Raw genomic sequence first — 21616 nt, 5'->3', positions numbered from 1 at the left:
TTCGTGGGTAAAAACCTCACTTCTTCAGATGCATAGAGTGAAAGTTACAGATGCAACTTTCACTCTATGCATCTGAAGAAGTGAGGTTTTTACCCACGAAAGCTTATGCCCAAATAAATCTGTTAGTCTTTAAGGTGCCACCAGACTCCTTGTTTCAATAAGGGGACAAGATACTTTCAAATCTTGGTGGGGGGAAGGCTTTTGTTTGTGCTCTTTGTTTTGGGGGTTGTTCGCTCTTGGGACTAAGAGGGACCAGCCATCAATCCATGCTCTCCAAATCTTTCTGAACAAGTCTCTCATATTTCAAACTTGTAGGTAACAGCCAGGCAAGGCGTGTTAGTTTTATCTTTGTTTTCTCAACTTGTAAATGTTCCTTTTGCTAGAGGGTTTACCTCTGTTTGCTGTAACTTTGAACCTAAGGCTAGAGGGGGTTCCTCTGGGTTCTTTGAATTTGACTACCCTGTAAAGTTATTTTCCATTCTGATTTTACAGAGATGATTTTTACCTTTCTTTCTTTAATTAAAAGCCTTCTTTTTAAGAACCTGATTAATTTTTCCTTGTTTTAAGATCCAAGGGGGTTGGATCGGTGTTCACCAGGAAATTGGTGGAGAAGTCTCTCAAGGCTACCCAGGGAAGGGTTATAGTACTTGGGAGGGAGATATTCTGGGGGAAGGAAGACAGAGTTTCCCAAATAACTCATAAATAATTTGGGTGGTGGCAGCAAAACCAGATCTAAGCTGGTAGTTAAGCTTAGAGGTTCTCATGCAGGTCCCCACATCTGTACCCTAGAGTTCAGAGTGGGGAAGGAACCTTGACAGCTGTGCCAGTTCCAGAGGGGCCAGAAAAGCAGCCCAGAAAGCAGGTCAGTGCTGGGAGCACAGTCACAGAAGCAGCCCACAGAGCAGACCTGTCCTGGGAGCAGAGCTGAAGCAACCAGAGGGGCCAGAGAAGCAGCCCAGGGAGCTAGAGGCAGAGCAGCAGCAGCAGCCGTGCTGAGGCAGAGTGGAGCTGGAGTTGAGGCAGAGTGGAGCTGGGGCAATTCGGAGCCAGGTGTGGTGAGCAGCTGGGGAGAGCGAGGGGGACCCTGGGCAGCGGGCCCAGCGCAGAGAGACGCTCCCAGACAAGAGGCCCTGCAGGCCAGACTTGGAGGGGGATCATAACCCTGACAGGATGGGGTGATGCTGGGAAGAAGGGTCCTGCCACCTAGAACCTGAGAGTGTGTGGCCACTGCCAGAGCAAGTGTCTGACCCGCAGCATCCCTGCAGCACAGCCAGGGCCTGAGAAGGAGGCTTGGGACTTGTGAGGAACAGATTGTGAGCTGCCCTGACATTCCAGCCATGACTGGTTGTGATATCCCCATGCCACAAAGTGGGGTTATGTGTTTTCCTTTAACCATTCCAATTTCACAAGCAACCGGAAGCCCACCCTGTCTGGGGAGCCAACCAGTTCTGGCCAGTGGGAACAAAGGGCTGAGGAGAGAAGCCCCGGAGATCTGGAAGGCAGCCAGCTCTGGCCAGTGGGAACAAAGGGTGAAAGAGAGAGGGCCCAGGTGATCTGGAAGGCAGACGGCTCTGTGAGCCCGGATTGAAGACAAAGGTTGGAGGAGGGGCTGTTGGGAAGGTGATCTAGGGTGATCAGCTGGAAGGAGGTTGTGACTGGTCTGGGACAAAGAGCAGCCTGAGCCCACCCGAGCTGGGACAGACCCAGATGGATGGCACTGAGAGTTTCTAGGCCTGAAGACCCAGAGAACTGCCTGTGTTGGATTCAGACATACAATAAACCCTTCTGTTTTACACTGGCTGAGAGTCACCGCAGGCTAGAGATTGGCATTGTTCCCTGTGGGTGTGGAAGCCCCGGGGTCCAGTGTGAGTGGACTCCCTGAGGGGGCTCATGGAGAGAGACAGGCATGCTGGAGGCTCAGAGGTATGGTCCCAGGAGATGGCAGAGCCAAAGGACCTAACCCCAGAGAGCGAGTGCAGTCCTCATGGAGGACCCGTCACACTGAATGGGGTTATTCCTAGGAGACATACAGAGCTTAGAGAGCACTGGGCCTGTGAGTCCGTGACAAGGGTGTGACATCCTATACTTTGGGGGAGCACTCTGTAGCCCCCCATATTCTTCATCAGTATATAATCATGATCTTACATAGAGGAAAGGTTATGATCTACTGAAAATCATTTCTCTATCCATATATGTATATAATTAATGCATCTGAAGTTATGAGAATTGTGTTGTATGGTTGTCACTAAAACATGCTGTAAGTTGGGGAATCAGCCAGATATTAGCTCCCCAGAGGCAACAACAAGGAAAGTAACTAACACCCGGGCGGGATGTGAAACAACCCATCAACAACCATTGTCCAGCAAGGGAGCTACAATGCAATGACTCACCTGCATGAGGCCACACCAGGGGAATTGCTCAACCTTGCCTGGGGACTCAGCAATGCCCACCCAGACATGCCTAGACTTGTGTTTTCCAAGCATATGGACTGAGGGTATAAAACTGAATATCGGAGGCCCATGCTTGGCCTTTCTCCTTCACCTACCTATGCTGCAAGCAACAAGAACACTCTGAAGACTCCAACTGAGGGGACTGGTGCAGATTTCAAGGGTGAAATCTGTATACTATTATACTATATACTATTATATCCAGTGGGGTGAGAAAAATTGCTTAATCTAAATGTTGCCCAGTCTAATAGGGTTGAGAGTTTAGACTGCGTGCTTATATTTTATTTCTTTTGGTAACTAACTCTGACTTTTTGCCGAACACTTAATATCACTTAAAATCTATATATTGTAGTCAATAAATTTGTTTTACTGTTTATCTTTATTAGTGAGTTTGTATGAAGTGTGTGGCAAATCTGCTCAGGTTTTGCAAAGGCTTGTTTAGGTCCACTTTCCATTGATGAAGTGGTGAACCAATTAATAAATTTGCACTGCTCGTCTTGAGCAGTGCAAGACAGTGTATTCCTGAGGTGCATGGCTGGAGCGGGGGAGATTGTGCTGGTGCCTCTCCCTGTGTGATGATTCATGGGTGGCTCTGGGAGCATTCATTCATCTAGCTGGGTGTGGGGCTCCACCTGCTGTTGTGCTGAGTGATCACAGCGCCTGGAGGGGTTTGCTGCTTCACTAGCAAGGCATTATGAGAGACAGCCCGGGCTGGGAGAGAGTTCAGGGGGGCACAGCAGTCCCACAGTCCCAGCCTGCACCCCGGGGATCCCGTCACAAAGGGATAATTAAGTTATCAGTATCTAAAACCAGGTATTGGCCTGGGGCTGCCTTGCCATATGCTGTACCGCTTTCTGTACCTCAGACTGTATCTTATCCCAGATTGATGTAATACTGGTAAAGGAAGTGATAGCAACTTGTTATGGGATGATTAGTGTTTGTTTACAAATTTAGGCTCATTTGTTAGCATTATGTTAATTCAGTAGATAGTATTTCTAAATAGCTTGACAATGCCCAGTCACATGGATATGCCACTGCCCTTTCATAAGAAATGAAGCCCTATTGGAATGCTCAGAACTGCCCATTCTGTTGGATCCTGGACCCACGGGCACCACAGAAAATCCCTGCTTGATTGGTAAAAAGGAAGAAAAACCTACATGTTTCCCCCCCCCCGCCCCCAATTCCAGAACTGGTGAAAACAGCAAAGGCGGGCTTGATAATGATTGTTTTGGAAATTTACAAGTGACTTTGGCCAGGAAATAAACTTCAGTCTCTTCCCAGCGGTCTTGTTGTCACCTGTTTGTTAGAGGTGTGACCAGAGCTAGGTGAAAGCATCCTCTCAGTGGGCAAAACCATTGAAGCTGCTCAGAGAAATCTCTCATTCTCTCCTTGGCAAAACGAGCAGTCAGATGGCCCAAATGTAGTATTTTGTCAGTAGAAATGTTGGGACGACATCCAAGTGACGAGGGAGGGTGTTGAGACGAGGGACTGGAATGGGAATCTGAGAGCACAGTGGGCAACTGGTGCCAGCACCCTGCCCCTTTAAGGTTTGGATCTGTGCTGGCACTGCTGGGTCAGAGGGACAGAGCTCTGGGGAAAGGGGTGTGGCTGGGAGAGTGTACTGTTCCTGGGAGGTGCCACAGCACTGGGCATTGGGCAGGCTGGGCTTGTTTTTTATTACTATGGGAAAAGTTTAATAAAATGTTCCCGTTTTAAACAGAGCCCTGGGCCAGGAGTGCAAGAGGAGCCATGCCCTGGGAAGAGCCCCCTCTGCACAATGGTGCACACAGCTGGACACTAAGAGCAGTAGTGTATGGCCAGATGTGTGCACTGAACATGCTCTCGGCACATTGTCTCTGGATGGCTGTTGCTGACACCAGGCTGGGCTGACCCCATCACTTCAAGAACTGGCTAGCAGGGGCATCATTTAGGAGGGGCCAGGCGGGGCCTCTAGCCCCCTCCCCCGAGTTTCATACCTGTGGGCTGTGAGCAGATCTCGCCCTAGCCCCAGATGGAGCTCTTAACTGAAACACATCTTGAATGTGATATGTGATGAGTTCTGTGCTGCTCCCAGCTTCTGCCCTTGGGGCAGGGAATTTGTTTATACAGAAGCAGGGTGATGAAGATAACAAAAGGCTTGTCATTAAATTAAATTAAGGATTGTTAGATGATACTGAAAGCATTGCCAGGCACTCCAGTTAAAAGATAGTAAACAAACGGTAGGAATAAATGTAGTATCCCCCAGGGGTGTGTACTGGGACCAGTGCTGTTCAACATATTCATAAATGATCTGGAAATGGAGGTAAACAGTGAAGTGGTAAAATTTGCAGGCGATACAAAACTACTCAAGATAGTTAAGTCCAAAGCTGACTTCAAAGAGTTACAAAGGGATCTCACAAAACTGGGTGACTGGGCTACACAATGGCAGATGAAATTCAATGTTGATAAATGCAAAGTAATGCACATTGTAAAATATAATCTCAATTATAAATACAGAATGATGGGGTCTAAATTAGCTGTTATCCATCAAGAAAGAGATCGTGGAATCATTGTGGATAGTTCTCTGAAAACATCCGCTCAGTGTGCAGTGTGCAACCCCTCAGACAGAGACAAACACCTACAAGATCTTTATCAAGCATTCGTAAAACTACAATACCCACCTGGGGAAGTGAGGAAACAGATTGACAGAGCAAGACGGGTACCCAGAAATCACCTACTACAGGACAGGCCCAACAAGGACAATAACAGAACACCACTCTCCATCACATACAGCCCCCAGCTAAAACCTCTCCAGCGCATTATCCACGATCTACAACCTATCCTGGAAAATGATCCCTCACTCTCACAGACCTTGGGAGGCAGGCCAGTCCTCGCTTACAGACAACCCCCCAACCTGAAGCAAATACTCACCAGCAACTACACAGCACACCACAGAAACACCAACCCAGGAACCTATCCCTGTAGCAAACCTCGTTGCCTACTCTGTCCCCATATCTACTCTGGCAACAGCATCAGAGGACCCAACCACATCAGCCACACCATCAGGGGCTCATTCACCTGCACATCCACTAATGTCATATATGCCATCATGTGCCAGCAATGCCCCTCTGCCATGTACATTGGCCAAACCGGACAGTCCCTCCGCAAAAGAATAAATGGACACAAATCGGACATCAGGAATGGTAACATACATAAGCCAGTAAGTGAACACTTCAATCTCCCTGGTCATTCTATTACAGATTTAAAAGTCACTATCATTGAACAAAAAAACTTCAGAAACAGACTTCAAAGAGAAACAGCAGAACTAAAATTCATTTGCAAATTCAACACCACTAATCTGGGCTTGAATAGGGACTGGGAGTGGCTGGCTCACTACAGAAGCAGTTTTTCCTCTCCTGGAATTGACACCTCCTCATCTATTATTGGGAGTGGACTACATCCACCCTGATTGAATTGGCCCTGTCAACACTGGTTCTCCACTTGTGAAGTAACTCCCTGCTCTCCATGTGTCAGTATATAATGCCTGCATCTGTAACTTTCACTCTATGCATCCGAAGAAGTGAGGTTTTAACTCACGAAAGCTTATGCCCAAATAAATCTGTTAGTCTTTAAGGTGCCACCAGACTCCTTGTTGTTTTTGTAGATACAGACTAACACGGCTACCCCCTGATACTCAGTGTGCAGTGGCAATCAAAAAAGCTAACAGAATATTGGGAATTATTAAGAAAGGGATAGATAATAAGACAGAAAATATCATATTGCCTTGATATAAATCCATGGTATGCCCACATCTTGAATACTGTGTACATTTGGTCATGCCATCTCAAAAAAGACATATTAGATTTGGAAAGGGCAACAGAAATGATTAGGGGTATGGGACACCTTCCCTATGAGGAGAGACTAAAAAGATTGGGACTTTCAGCTTGGAAAAGAGATGACTAAGGGGGTTGAAAATCATGAAAATGGAATAAGGAAATGTTATTTATTCCTTCAGATAACATAAGAACGAGGGGCCACCCAATGAAATTAATAGGCAGCAGATTTAAAACAAACAAAAGAAAATAGGAGTACTTGTGGCACCTTAGAGACTAACAAATTTATTAGAGCATAAGCTTTCGTGGACTACAGCCCACTTCTTCGGATGCATACAGAGTGGAATAAATATTGAGGAGATATATATACACACATACAGAGAGCATAAACAGGTGGGAGTTGTCTTACCAACTCTGAGAGGCCAATTCAGTAAGAGAAAAAAAACTTTTGAAGTGATAATCAAGCTAGCCCAGTACAGACAGTTTGATAAAAAGTGTGAGAATACTTACAAGGGGAGATAGATTCAATGTTTGTAATGGCTCAGCCATTCCCAGTCCTTATTCAATCCTGAGTTGATTGTGTCTAGTTTGCATATCAATTCCAGCTCAGCAGTCTCTCGTTGGAGTCTGTTTTTGAAGTTTTTCTGTTGTAATATAGCCACCCACAGGTCTGTCATTGAATGACCAGACAGGTTAAAGTGTTCTCCCACTGGTTTTTGAGTATTATGATTCCTGATGTCATATTTGTGTCCATTAATTCTTTTGCGGAGAGACTGTCCGGTTTGGCCAATGTACATGGCAGAGGGGCATTGCTGGCACATGATGGCATATATCACATTGGTAGATGTGCAGGTGAACGAGCCCCTGATGGTATGGCTGATGTGATTAGGTCCTATGATGATGTCACTTGAATAGATATGTGGACAGAGTTGGCATCGGGCTTTGTTACAAGGATAGGTTCCTGGGTCAGTGGTTTTGTTCAGTGATGTGTGGTTGCTGGTGAGTATTTGCTTTAGGTTGGGGGGTTGTCTATAAGCGAGGACAGGTCTGTCTCCCAAGATCTGTGAGAGTAAAGGATCATCTTTCAGAATAGGTTGTAGATCTCTGATGATGCGCTGGAGAGGTTTTAGTTGGGGGCTGAAGGTGACAGCTAGTGGTGTTCTGTTATTTTCTTTGTTGGGCCTGTCTTGTAGGAGGTGACTTCTGGGTACTCGTCTGGCTCTGTCAATCTGTTTTTTCACTTCAGCAGGTGGGTATTTTAGTTTTAAAAATGCTTGATAGAGATCTTGTAGGTGCTTGTCTCTATCTGAGGGATTGGAGCAAATGCGGTTATATTTTAGAGCTTGGCTGTAGACAATGGATCGTGTGGTGTGTCCTGGATGGAAGCTGGAGGCATGTAGGTAAGTGTAGAGGTCAGTAGGTTTCCGGTATAGGGTGGTATTTATGTGACCATCGCTTATTAGCACAGTAGTGTCCAGGAAATGGACCGCTTGTGTGGAGTGATCTAGGCTGAGGTTGATGGTGGGATGGAAATTATTGAAATCATGGTGAAATTCCTCAAGGGCTTCTTTTCCATGGGTCCAGATGATGAAGATGTCATCAATGTAGCGCAAGTAGAGTAGGGGCGTTAGGGGACGAGAGCTAAGGAAGCGTTGTTCTAAGTCAGCCATAAAAATGTTGGCATATTGTGGGGCCATGCGGGTACCCATAGCAGTGCCGCTGACTTGAAGGTATATATTGTCCCCAAATGTGAAATAGTTGTGGGTGAGGACAAAATCACAAAGTTCAGCCACGAGGTTAGCTGTGACATTATCGGGGATACTGTTCCTGATAGCTTGTAGTCCATCTTTGTGTGGAATATTGGTGTAGAGGGCTTCTACGTCCATAGTGGCCAGGATGGTGTTTTCTGGAAGATCACCGATGGATTGTAGTTTCCTCAGGAAGTCAGTGGTGTCTCGAAGATAGCTGGGAGTGCTGGTAGCATAGGGTCTGAGGAGAGAGTCCACATAACCAGACAAGCCTGATGTTAGGGTGCCAATGCCTGAGATGATGGGGAGTCCAGGATTTCCAGGTTTATGGATCTTGGGTAGCAAATAGAATACCCCTGGTCGGGGTTCTAGGCATGTGTCTGTACAGATTTGTTCCTGTGCTTTGTCAGGGAGTTTTTTTAGCAGATGGTGTAGTTTCTTCTGGTAATCCTCAGTGGGATCAGAGGATAATGGCCTGTAGAATGTGGTGTTAGAGAGCTGTCTAGCAGCCTCTTGGTCATATTCCAATTTATTCATGATGATGACAGCACCTCCTTTGTCAGCCTTTTTGATTATGATGTCAGGGTTGTTTCTGAGGCTGTAGATGGCGTTGTGTTCAGCAATGCTGAGGTTATGTGGCAAGTGATGTTGCTTTTCCACAATTTCAGCCTTTGCACGTTGATGGAAGCAATCTATGTAGAAATCCAGTCTGTTGTTTCGACCATCCGGAGGAGTCCACGCAGAATCCTTTTTTTTTTGTAGTGCTGGTAGGGGGGATTCTGTGGGTTAGTATGCTGTTCAGAGGTATGTTGGAAATATTCTTTGAGTCGGAGACGTCGAAAGTAGGATTCTAGGTCACTGCAGAACTGTATCATATTCATGGGTCTGGAGGGACAAAAGGAGAGGCCCCGAGATAGGACAGACTCTTCTGCTGGGCTAAGAGTATAGCTGGAAAGATTAACAATATTGCTGGGTGGGTTAAGGGAACTACTGTTGTGGCTGCTTGTGGCATGTAGCAGTTTAAATAGTTTAGTGTCCTTTTTCCTTTGTAGAGAGGCAAAGTTTGTCTTGTAAATGGCTTGTCTAGTTTTTGTAAAGTCTATCCATGAGGAAGTTTGTGTGGAAGGTTGGTTTCTTATGAGAGTATCCAGTTCTGAGAGCTCATTCTTAATCTTTCCCTGTTTGCTGTATAGGATGCTGAGCAGGTGGTTTCGCAGTTTCTTTGAGAGTGTGTGACACAGTCTCTCAGCATAGTCTGTGTGATATGTAGATTGTAATGGATTTTTTACCTTTAGTCCTTTTGGTATGATGTCCATCTGCTTGCATTTGGAAAGGAAGATGATGTCTGTCTGTATCTGTACGAGTTTTTTCATGAGGTTGATGGATTTCCACTCCATAAGGCTAAATGCAGTGCCTTGCATAATGACAGGTTTCAGAGTAGCAGCCATGTTAGTCTGTATCCGTAAAAAGAACAGGAGTACTTGTGGCACCTTAGAGACTAACAAATTTATTAGAGCATAAGCTTTCGTGGACTACAGCCCACTTCTTCGGATGCATACAGAGTGGAATAAATATTGAGGAGATATATATACACACATACAGAGAGCATAAACAGGTGGGAGTTGTCTTACCAACTCTGAGAGGCCAATTCAGTAATACTGAATTGGCCTCTCAGAGTTGGTAAGACAACTCCCACCTGTTTATGCTCTCTGTATGTGTGTATATATATCTCCTCAATATTTATTCCACTCTGTATGCATCCGAAGAAGTGGGCTGTAGTCCACGAAAGCTTATGCTCTAATAAATTTGTTAGTCTCTAAGGTGCCACAAGTACTCCTGTTCTTTTTACGGATACAGACTAACACGGCTGCTACTCTGAAACAAATGAAAATATTTCTTCATAGTCAACCTATGGAACTCTTTGACAGGGGATGTTGTGAAGGCCAAAACTATAACAAGGTTTAAAAAAACCAAGATAAGTTCATTGAAGATAGGTCCCTCAATGGCTATTAGCCAGGGTGGGCAGGGATGCAACACCATTTTCTGCATGACCCTAGCCTCTGTTTGCCAGAAGCTGGGAGTGGGCAACAGGGGATGGATCACTTGATGATTATCTGTTCTGTTCATTCCCTCTGGGGCACCTGGTATTGGCCACTGTTGGAAGACAGCATACTGCGCTAGATGGACCTTTGCTCTTACCCAGTATGGCTGTTCTTATATAGAACCCAGATGTAGCTGCTCCTGCTGTAACCCACTAGACCAGGGGTCGGCAACCTTTCAGAAGTGGTGTGCCGAGTCTTCATTTATTCATTCTAATTTAAGGTTTTGCATGCCAGTAATACATTTTAATGTTCTTTTTCTATAAGTCTATACTATATAACTAAACTATTGTTGTATGTAAAGTAAATAAGGTTTTTAAAATGTTTAAGAAGCTTCATTTAAAATTAAATTAAAATGCAGAGCCCCCCGGACCGGTGGCCAGAACCCGGGCAGTGTGAGTGCCACTGAAAATCAGCTTGTGTGCTGCCTTTGGCACGCATGCCATAGGTTGCCTACCCTTGCACTAGACCCCACTCCTCTCCCAGAGCTGAGATAGAACCCAGGAGTCCTGATGGGGTCGCTCTCTCCACCAAGTTAGTAACAAAGTAAGAACATACATTAAAATTTTAAACCTAACCTGTCTTCCTTAAGTGACTTGCCACAAGATGTCATAACATGTTAGTATTAGAGCTGAGTGGGTCTAATATTTATTTAATTTCCTTTCTTTATATAGGAATTAGAGTGCCTAAGTAGCCCCTGGAATCACAATTCAAATTGCTCCCACCTACCAAAATCTGAAATGGCACCCCTGCTGGCTAGGTGGAGAGAAGGGCCCTGCAGCGTGCAAGGCAGGTTTCCTGGGATGACTGTGGAGGCAGGGATGGTCAAGCTCCTGTAGAAATGCGGCCTAGAGCAGCAGGAAGGCTGTCTTTGTGGTTCAGACTTGGCCCTAGGTCCTAGGAGCTGTGGGTTCAGTTCCCAGCACTGATACCTGCCTCTGTGTGACTGGACAAGTGCTGTGGCTAATGCTCCTGTGTGCTCTATGGGGCAGGACTGTCCCTTGTTCTGTGGCTGTAGCTACAGCTACAGCGACAGAGTCAGTACAGCCTTCAGTTATTTCAAAGGGAGGTCAGATGAGGCTGCAAAGCAGCTTTCTGTGTTAAGGTGGAACTTAGAAGGCAAGCTGTGGACCTCTACCGTCTTCTTCAGCAGCAATCTTTAGGGACAGAACAGAGAGAAATTAGATCTGGGTTATTGTTATTTTAATATATAGAAAACCAGCATCTGATCCAAAGCTGCATCAGCATTGCCTCACTCAGCCCCTGGGCTGAGGAGATAATCAGCCATCCAGGTGAGGCACATGATGGCTGATCTGAGCATGGGTGAAAACATGCACAGAGTAGCTCAGGGGCTGTCAAACAGGATGTTTCAGATGCAGACAAGGCTCAGGTTAGCTCCATCCTTACATGGCACAGTCAGTACCTGGGCTGTGTCTACATGGAGAGGTCATAGCAATTCACCCATCATGGGTGGCCTAGGGTGACCAGACAGCAAGTATGAAAAATCGGGACGGGGGGGGGGGGGGTTATAGGAGCCTATATAAGAAAAAGATCCAAAAATCAGGACTGTCCCTATAAAATTGGTACATCTGGTCACTCTAGGGTGACCACTGGTGCTCTCCAGCGCACTGGAGTCAGTCATCGTAGTACCTGACTAATGTGGAAATCCCCAGGGCAGACACAGCCTTGGGGCCTGGAGCTGCAAAGTGCCACCCAGTTGGAAACCTAAGCATTGCACTCTTCCAGTGGAGCTGGGCCAGCAGAGCACAGCTAAAGGCAGGCTCTGGGGAACCAGAGCCCAGCAGTACAAAGCAGGCAGGGCAAGGCATCATTGACTTTATCTGAGAAAGATGGGCGGAGGAAGAGCAACAGATCTCTCAGAACAGGGAGACAATGGAAGAAATGAGTCCATTAGGGGAGACCGGAGGGAAGGGACAAGCTGTGGTGCACAGGGGGATATTTTGGTATTGGAACCCAAACATTGCTTTTATTTCCAGAACACAGTCTCACGCCTCTTGAGATTTCCTCCTTATATTTCACTATTGTGTGGTGGTTAATCTGTTCCCTTCCCACCACATATACAGAATTTAATAAAATCATAGAATTGTTGGGGTATGTAAGGGTTAAGTAAAGACAGGGGTAACCGCTATCATGGTAATAGGGAGTGAGGCACAAGCAGGCACTATTTCTTCGCTTGATAGATAAAGTTGCCATCCTTTTTCCTTCCCTTCTGCTTGTTAAGGATAGATAAGCGTTGCAGCTGCATGAGGCATATGGTTGTCTGAAGGATACCCTTTGTGTAAAGAAGTGTTATCTCCCCCCGTCCCTTCCTCGCCTAGCTACATAAATGAGCTAGATAAATCCCCCCCCGTCCCTTCCTCCCTCCCCTGTGAACAGCAGATTAAGAGAACTTGTGGCTATAATTACTGCAAAGAAATATATCTTCAAGGTAAAAATGTCTGTATAATATGCTTAATGCTGTAAACAGTAAACAGCGGCAGATATAATTATGTTCAGTATATAGCTATTAATATTCATTATATGGGCATTCATATAATGAAAGGGGTCACCAGTACAAAAGTTTGAGAACCACGGATTTAGCAGCAAGGCATTCCCTGAGAAATATCCCACCCTCTTCCACCCTCTAACTTCAACACCTCAACCAAGCTTCACAATCATCATAGCTGTGAACAGTATTAAATTGTTTGTTTAAAACATATACTGTGTGTATATTGTGAAAGACCCTGACCAGTGGAGTACAGGAGTCTGGTAGAGCGCAAATATACTGGTAACTGGATGAGTAGTTTTCTGTTCCCTGAGTGACCAGACCTATTGGGATCCAGGAAGTGGGCGGGCAAAGCAAAGCCTGCCCACTGCTAAAGGATCCCCCCCAGCCTAAGGGGGAGTCCACAGGACGTGGAGACCAAAAAATTACGGGGGGGCAACTAATAAAAGAACAGGGATAGGAGTGAGATCAAAGGGTCAAACGAAGCGAACCAGACGGGGACACCGAGCAGAGAACCCCGGACAGCGCCCACTGCTCCTCGAAGGCGTCAAGGGAACCAGTGGACGCCGCCCAGAGGAACTCTGCCCGGATACGTGAAAGAACGGAGGACCTGAAATACGCCCCACAGTCACAGGAAACTCCATCGGCCAACCTCCTTACTCTGGTTTTATAGATGGCCAGTTTCGCTAGGGCCAGAAGGAGGTTGACCAGGAGGTCCCACGACTTTGTGGGGCGACGGATAGGGAGTGCATAAATAAAAAAGGTGAGGAGAAAAGTGCAACCAAAATCTTAACAAAACATCCGTGGGGAGTCGGAATAGGGGCTGCAGCCTGGCGCACTCCAGGTAAACATGCGCCAGGGTCTCCCTCACGCCGCAAAAGGGGCAGGTGTCTGGGATAGGGGTAAACCGTGCCAAGTACATGCCCGTGCTCACGGCTCCGTGAATGAGCCGCCAACTGATGTCCCCGGTGGGCTTTGGGATCAGAGCAGAATAAAGGCTGGCCCACTGGGGCTCCTCACCCTCCAGAGGTGGCAGAAGGTCCCGCCACTTCATATCGGGGCAGGACGCGAGGGTGAGGACATGAAGAACATGGAGCACGAGCGGAACAGAACCGGCTGCAGATGGTGCAGCCGGCTCATGGCGAATGGACGGGGAGGGGGCTGGTTGGGTCCACGGGGCAGGGGCCCGATGAAAAAGTCTGGAGGGCTCGGAGTGGAGGGTGGGCAGGGCGTGCCCTCTCGCAGGACCCGGTCGAGATAGTCCCGAGCAGCGGGCGGCAAAGCGGCCCTCACCTCCTGAAGTACGCGCCGGGGAGTACAAGGTCTGGAGAGCCCCATGCGCTGAGCGAGCGTCAGGGGATCCAGCCAGTCTCCCCGGTCGTAGTCCAGGAGGTCTCCGACTTTGGTGACTTCTGCTAGGACCAACCTCTGGCGCACCATGGGGGACTCCGCCACCTGCACACGAAGCTGGAGGTTGTGTAGCAGGGGCTCCGCGAGGAGATCTGCCACCACGGTGGCCGCCACGGACCTGGTCACTGAAAACAGTTTCCAGGTCCGGAGGAGGTCCTGGTAGAAGACCGGCAGCTCGGAGAGGCCTCGCGGAAGACCTCTCGGATGGAGACAAAGGAGCTGCTGGTCATATCGGAGCCCTCAGAAGCGGCGCAGGAAGGCATGCGCCAATACGCTCCATGCCGGACTACCTGCACCACAAAGGAGCCTCTGCAGGGCCTGGAGGCGGAAGACGTGGACCTGAGCGTGCAAACACTTCAGGCCCTGCCCTCCCTCCTCCAGGGGTAGATGGAGAACCCCCACAGAGACCCAGTGCAGTCCTGACCAAAAGAACTCCAGAATCAACGTCCGGAGGGTGGTCAGGAAGCCCGGGGCCGGGACCAGGGTGTTGAGCCGGTACCAGAGCATGGACAGGACTAGTTGATTGAGCACCAGTGCTCTCCCTCGAAGGGAGAGACACCGGAGCAGTCCTGTCCATTTCCGGAGCCGCTCCGACACTCTGCCCTCTAAACCTAGCCAGTTCTCCGGCGGAGACGGATGCGTGGCAGAAAGGTAAACGCCGAGATAGAGCGGCGGACCAGCGCTCCACCGGATGGCCTGAAGCGCGGGTGGGAGGGAGCAAGCCTGCCACCTGTCCCCTACCACCAGGCCAGAGCTCTTGACCCAGTTGACCTGGGCAGAAGAGGCCACCGAATAGATGGTCTGGCAAGCCTCCACCCACACCAAGCCGCCCGGGTCCTGGACCACGAGGAGCACGTCGTCGGCGTACGCCGACAGGACCAGCCACAGCTCCGGCTCCTGCAGCACCAACCCTGCCAACCTCCTACGGAGGAGACAGAGGAAGGGCTCAATCGCCAGAGCATACAGCTGGCCCGAGAGGGGGCACCCTTGACGTACTCCTCGCCCGAAGCTGACCGGTTCAGTCAGGGTCCAGTTGAGCCTGACCAAACACTCTGCGGAGGCGTACAGCACCTGGAGAAAACCCACAAACTGGGGCCCGAAGCCAAACGCTCGCAGAGTGCCCAGGAGATACCCGTGGTCCACCCTGTCAAACGCCTTCTCCTGATCCAGGGACAGGAGGGCGAACGACAGACCATCTCTGCACCCGAGTTCCAAGAGGTCCCGGACCAGATACAAGTTGTCGAAGATGGTGCGGCCCGGGACCGTGTAGGTCTGGTCTGGGTGGATCACATCCGCCAGCACGGACCCTAGCCGCAGCGAGATGGCCTTCGCTACGATTTTATAGTCCGTGCTGAGGAGCGAGATGGGACACCAATTCTGTAAATCGCGGAGGTCCCCCTTCTTCGGCAATAAGGTGAGCATGGCTCGCCTGCACGAAAGAGGGAGGATCCCGCCCTGCAATGACACGGCCCGAACGGTGACAAGGTTCGGGCCGAGGACATCCCAAAACACGCGGTAGAACTCCACGGTCAGCCCGTCCATGCCCGGAGATTTATTGGTGGGCATGCGGCGGAGGGCTTCGGAGAACTCGGCCAGAGTGAGAGGCAGCTCCAGCCGGTCTCGGTCGCCCGCGCTGACCGTCGGGAGTTCATCCCAGAGCATTTTGCAAGCGTTAGGATCGGTCGGATCCAGGGAGAAAAGGCCTGCGTAGAAGGCCCTGGCCCTCCCACACATTTCCGCCGGATCCGTGAGGGGGGTGCCGTCCTCTGCTAGAAGGCAGGTGACGTGCTTCTTGGCCCCCCTCTTTTTTTCCAGGGCGTAGAAGAAGCGGGAACCGCGATCCATCTCCCGAAGGAGGCGGATGCGGGATCGAACAAAGGCACCTCGGGCCCGATGGTCCTCGAGGGTCCGCAGCTCTTCCCGCTTCTCCCGGCACGCTCCGCAGAGGGATGGATCACCGGGGCTGGTGGCCAGACGCCTCTCCAGCTCTAAGACCTCCCGTTCCAACTGCCCTATCGCCGCATCTCTCCGTCGGCTGGCGCCCCGGGTGTAGTCACGGCAGAAGAGCTGGGCGTGCACCTTCCCCAGGTCCCACCACTGCTGCGCCGAGGGAAAGGCACGCCGCTGCTCTCGCCAGGCCAGCCAGAACTCCCAGAAGGACGCCACGAAGCCCACATCCTCCAGCATGGAGGAGGGAGGATTATCCCTGGGGCAAGCCTTCTTCTATGCCCGGCGATATCCCTACCTCACCCTCCTCCACAGGCCCCGCCAGATCGCAGGCGGCAGAGGCGGGGCCCTCTCGCTCATCTAGGCGCACTGGGGGAGATACCCCTTGGGCCCGAGTGAGAGTGCTGGTGGGCCAGAAAGGAGGAGGGGCGGCTTCGGGCGCCGGGCAGCTAGGGGCGCCGGCGATGACGGGGCCGGCGCCCTGCCGGGGCTCGGGGGTCCCTGATGTCCCTCCTTGCTGGGCCAAAGGGCAGTCCCTCCAGACGTGTCCTATCGCCCGGCAGAGAGTGAAGAGAGTCCCAAGCTAATAACATACGGTTGCAGTGTTCATCTGATGCACCTCCTAGCCAAAGACTTCAGTGTTCCAGACATAAAGGCTAATGTTGTTGAAATTGTAAAATATTTCCGTAACTACCATTTTGCAACAGCTGCTCTGAAAAAAGTGGGAGGAACCAAGGTAACTCTCCCACAAGAACTGCAATGGAACTCAGTAGTGGACTGTTTTGAGCACTATATCAAGAACTGGCCTAATCTGATGACAGTTTGTGAGCAAAATCGTGAAAAAATAGATGGCACTGTCACAGCCAAAATTCTCAACATTGGGCTTAAGAGAAATGTTGTACACATGCTGAGTACCCTGAAGCCTATTTCTGTAGCCTTAAACAAAATGCAGGGAAATAGCTGTTTTATTGCTGATGCTGTTGAAATTTGGAAGGAATTGAGTGAGATCTTAAAAAGAGAAATAAGCACTAAAAAACTGAATGGGACAATCTCCAGCTCATTTTCTTGCAAATATTCTCAATACTCGGTACCAGGGTCAAACCTTAACTGCTGAAGAAGAGGAGTTGGCTATGACATGGACATCCAGCAATCATCCTTTCATAATGCCAACTATAATAAACTTCAGAGCTAAGGGTGAACTATTCAAGAAATATATGTTTGCTGATGATGTTTTAAAGAAAGTCACGCCAGTGAACTGGTGGAAGTCACTTAAGCACTTGGATTCAGAGACTGTTGAAATGATGATCTCACTTTTAACAGCAGTAGCTTCTTCTGCTGGTGTAGAAAGAATATTTCTTTCCTTTGGACTAATTCATTCCAAATTGAAAAATCGTTTGGGACCTGAAAAAGCAGGAAAGCTTGTTTTTCTTTTCCAGATTATGAACAAACAGGAAAATGAAGGTGAAGACAACTGAGTTAGCTTCAGAAGCCAATATTTTAAGTTTCTCATGTTGACCTGGCTGACATAGTTGATTTAATTTTTGTTTTTTAAAAAAATATATTTCATTTAACTATTTTAGTTAAAAACAATTTTAACAAAAACAAACCTGATTTTAAAAAACTTAAATGTTTAACTATATTCAAAAATTCATATGCTTGTTTTGTTAAAATATTTTATGTTTGCTGTTGAAGGAAAAAATCCAGCATACATAACATTGTTGTTTTAGTTAAACAAAACAATTTAACTGTCTGTCTGGTGATTTCTCCTCCTAATACAGCATGGCAAGAAAATCCTCCAAATGTTAATGATTAACCTGTTGAATTGGAGATAGTTCACCTCCCAATGATTTCATAAATATCTGCTTCAGTTACCAAAGGTAACTGAAATAACCAAACAATCGTTCATTTTCTGATATAGCTGTAAAACTAATCTGAAAGGTTTTCAAAATGTATAGTGTGTACCTTCTAAAAATGAAACCTACATCTATCTCTGAGTTGTGAGTAATATGTATTAAGGTTATAACAACCAACAAGAATGCACTTTTATGTAGCAATCCATGATTAAATCGAGTCTTCCTGACCAGTGATTTAAATCATGATTTAAATAAATTTGATTTAAATCAAATCCACCCTGGTATTTACATATTGACTTATGCACCTCTTCAACCCCCCCCCCCCATCCCCCATCCCGGGATTGTCAGGATTGGCCAGCTATCCAGAGGTGGGTAGAAACTTCCCTGGCATCCAAGTGCTCCAAGAAGTTTATTAATAAACTGGTGGAGAAATGGGGTGGGGGGCCTTATACACACACACACCTGGGGATCGTCAGGATTGACCAGCCATCCAGAGGTGGGTGGAAGCTTCCCTGGCGTCCAAGTGGTCCCAGGATAAGAAAAAGTCTGTTGCAGGCTCTGTGTGAGGGTCTGTCAGGTTTATGGGAGAAAGTTACCAATCTTAAAAGCAAAGTAGAAACTTTGCAGCAAATTGCTGAGGAACTTGTATGGATAATTTTAATCATCTTAAATCAGAGAACCTGACCCTGAAGGGTTGAGCAGATGCCTGAAAGCAAAATTCTTGTTCCCCAGCCCCCATTTATCCACCCCCCACAACCTCAGCCCCTCCTGCACCCTCAGTCCCTCCTGCTTTTAAAAACCCCAATTTACCCCCTCTCTCACACATCTGGTTTTCTGAAGTTTTAATAAATGGTAATTTGCATATTTAGTGAAAAGTTTGTTTGGACAAAGCATGATAGAAGTCTGCTGCATTCCATTGAAAAGGTCCATGGGTGACCATGGAAAGAAATGTGTTACTGTCTTTTTAAAGGACAAGGTAAAGGAAGCACAGGGTAAGGCAGCTGTGTCACAGGGGTTACAGGCAAAATGTACCACCTTAAAGAATTGAAGGCAGAAATAAGTAATTTAAAGTGGGTGAAGAGTTACAAGTAGCTTTTGTAAAAATTAATACTACAGAGTTTGGAGGGAATTTGGAGGGAAGTAAACACTTGAGAGTTGTGAAAATGTTAAATGGTAACAGTTTTGGTGTTATAAAAAAAAAGTTTGTGGTTTAAGAATAAAACCCAGTTATGTAAATGTAATATATGGGCAACTCGGTACAGTCACATTGGGTGGAATCCTGATTGTTAAATTATACAAGGGGATCAGGTGACTACTACCACCACTATGTTTTTGTCCCCAGGATCTTTTACAGCTATTCTGAGGGAAAATGGGCCCTTTTCCTATAGAAATGGTTTGTAAATACAATTTAATAAAAATCACTAAAGAAATATAAGGGGTTTCCATTGAAACTTGACTGCCTCCGACTGTACAAGATGGGAATGTAATCTGGGTAGTTGTGTAAAAAAAAAAATAATAATAATAATTTTTGTGTGTGTGTAATTATGTAAGGTTTTAATGACCTAAACCAACACTCATGGTTTGTAAAATCCTGTAGGTTTGTAGGTTTAAGATAAATTGGTTTGTTTTTGTTTTTGTTTTAATAAAAAAAACCCAGTGCCACTAAAACTCCATTTTAATCTCTCATTCAAAGTTGCAGCACTGACAGACCCTTGTGCCAGACAAGAGCAGCTAGTGTGATGTGGCTTTGGTATTTAGAATTTAACCCTTTGGGTACGTCCATGTTTTTTCTAAAGTTTAATATCTTTTAAATAAGGACCAGAGAATATGTTCCTGGCTGGGGCAGCCAGAACTGGAAGAATGGGGAGAAATTCTGAGTCCTTTTTTTGGTAATAAATAGCAGCTAAGAACTTCAGGAAGGGAACAAAAAGTTAAAAGACAGTGTACCTCAAAGTAAAGGCAGGGGTGAAATGTACAAAGAAGCAATGTCAGAAACACTGAGCCTTGAGGTGGCTCTAAGTAATCTGACTGTCACAATGTTAAACCTTGGGATAAATGCTAGTGAGTAATCCCGTAACAATGTATAATGTGTGTGATATTTTCGGGAAATTTTTAAGCATGCTAAAAATGGTAATTGAAAGCAAATTTCATGTCAAAGGTCTCATAGTTATACTGCCTCTCAGCTATTACCTGTGAATAAACTTAAAGCTTGGCACAGCAGAAAAAAGCATTACAAAGCTGGTCTCTTGTACAAGAGGGGAAACTGAGGTACACAACCTCATAAATTTCATAAAGGAACAGTGGGATAATTCACCCTTTCATTTAAGGGTAAAAACCTAGCCTGCCTATAGAACAAAACAAGGAAAGTATGGAGGTAATTCCAAGGGGCTGGGAAATGTTTATTTTGTTTTTCAGACACTCTATGGGCAAGCTGGCGCCAGTGGAGAACAACCCAGAACACCATGGATCTGCTGTCGTGAGAAAGATTGTGTTGTGTGTGTTGTGTTGTTTGTCTTGTTATTTTGGTGAATATTGTACAAGGAGGGTTAATGCATATAGCAGCAAAGGTCAGTGCATGGTATAACCTGCCTGGAGACAGGGCCGGCTCCAGGCACCAGCCCACCAAGCTTGTGCTTGGGGCGGCACCTGGAGGGGGGTGGCGCGGCGCTCCAACTCTGGCTGCCGGGGAGAGCGGAGCCGCGGCGGGCTCGCCACCCTCCCTCCGGCACTCTGGCCGGTCAGGGAGAGCGGGCCGGAGGCCGGGCTCGACGCCCTCCCCTGCCGCACGGGGCGGGGGGGGGGGGCGGCAGGAGGCTTTTTTGCCTGGGGCGGCAAAAAAGCCAGAGCCGGCCCTGCCTGGAGAGTACAGTCTATCCAACTGGGGGGAAATCAAGTAATGTATGGCATTCCAGGAAAACACCATCCATTCCCAGTTCCTAAATGGAGGGTTCCTTACCTAATCTTTGACCAGTTGGGGCCCAGCCCGCTGCTAGGGAATGAAAAATGGAGGACGGAAATAGGTTTATTGCACTCAAATAAAAAGGCACAGAATGGGAGTTAAAAATGGGGATGGATAAATTTTATTGAATGCATCTTACAGGTGGACCCACAAAGGGAAAACAAGGACTCCCTGGCCTGAAATAGAACAATCATTGCTGCTATTCTTGCTATTGTAAGCCCTACCCAAATCCAGCGATGTGAAGTGTCAAAGGGAGGAAACATGTGGACTGTTACACCCCCAAGTGGTGGTAATGAGACAAATAAGGACTTTAAGGATTTACCCGTGGAAAACTGTACTGCTAATCCCCCGTGGGAATTTCGCAATGTCGGTATGTGGTGTATGGATTAGATGGGGCAGGGGGGTTCCTAACCCAGTGGAGAATATCAAATTTATCAGGAAATATTGCATGGTATTTCTTAAAATATGCCATAATGAATGACAGTGGGAAACAGTCATTCAGACATGTGGTTTATCACGAAGGGCCCAAAAATATAACTCTCTGGCCTCCTGGGATGTTTGGGTTATGGGGCCCCACAATTGGGGTGTGATGTTACCATGTGTAATCATAATGGTACCTCCATAGAGGACAATCCTTAGGCTTGCAGTTATGTACATACCAGACTGGGCATGAAGTCTCCCCTGGAATACTGGGAATATGACAATTTAACCGCTTTGCAGAATATAACCCTACAGGTAATGTGGATGCCAAGCTAGAAGGATCCTGATTTAAGCTGGCTGCAGCCTGGAGCTGGAAATGCTTCCTTATGGGCAAATGTGTGGGAGTCATTGTGGG

This window comes from Chrysemys picta, chromosome 8 (assembly GCF_011386835.1).
Source record: "Chrysemys picta bellii isolate R12L10 chromosome 8, ASM1138683v2, whole genome shotgun sequence".
Taxonomy (NCBI): Eukaryota; Metazoa; Chordata; order Testudines; family Emydidae; genus Chrysemys; species Chrysemys picta.
This window is presented reverse-complemented; position numbering follows the sequence as displayed.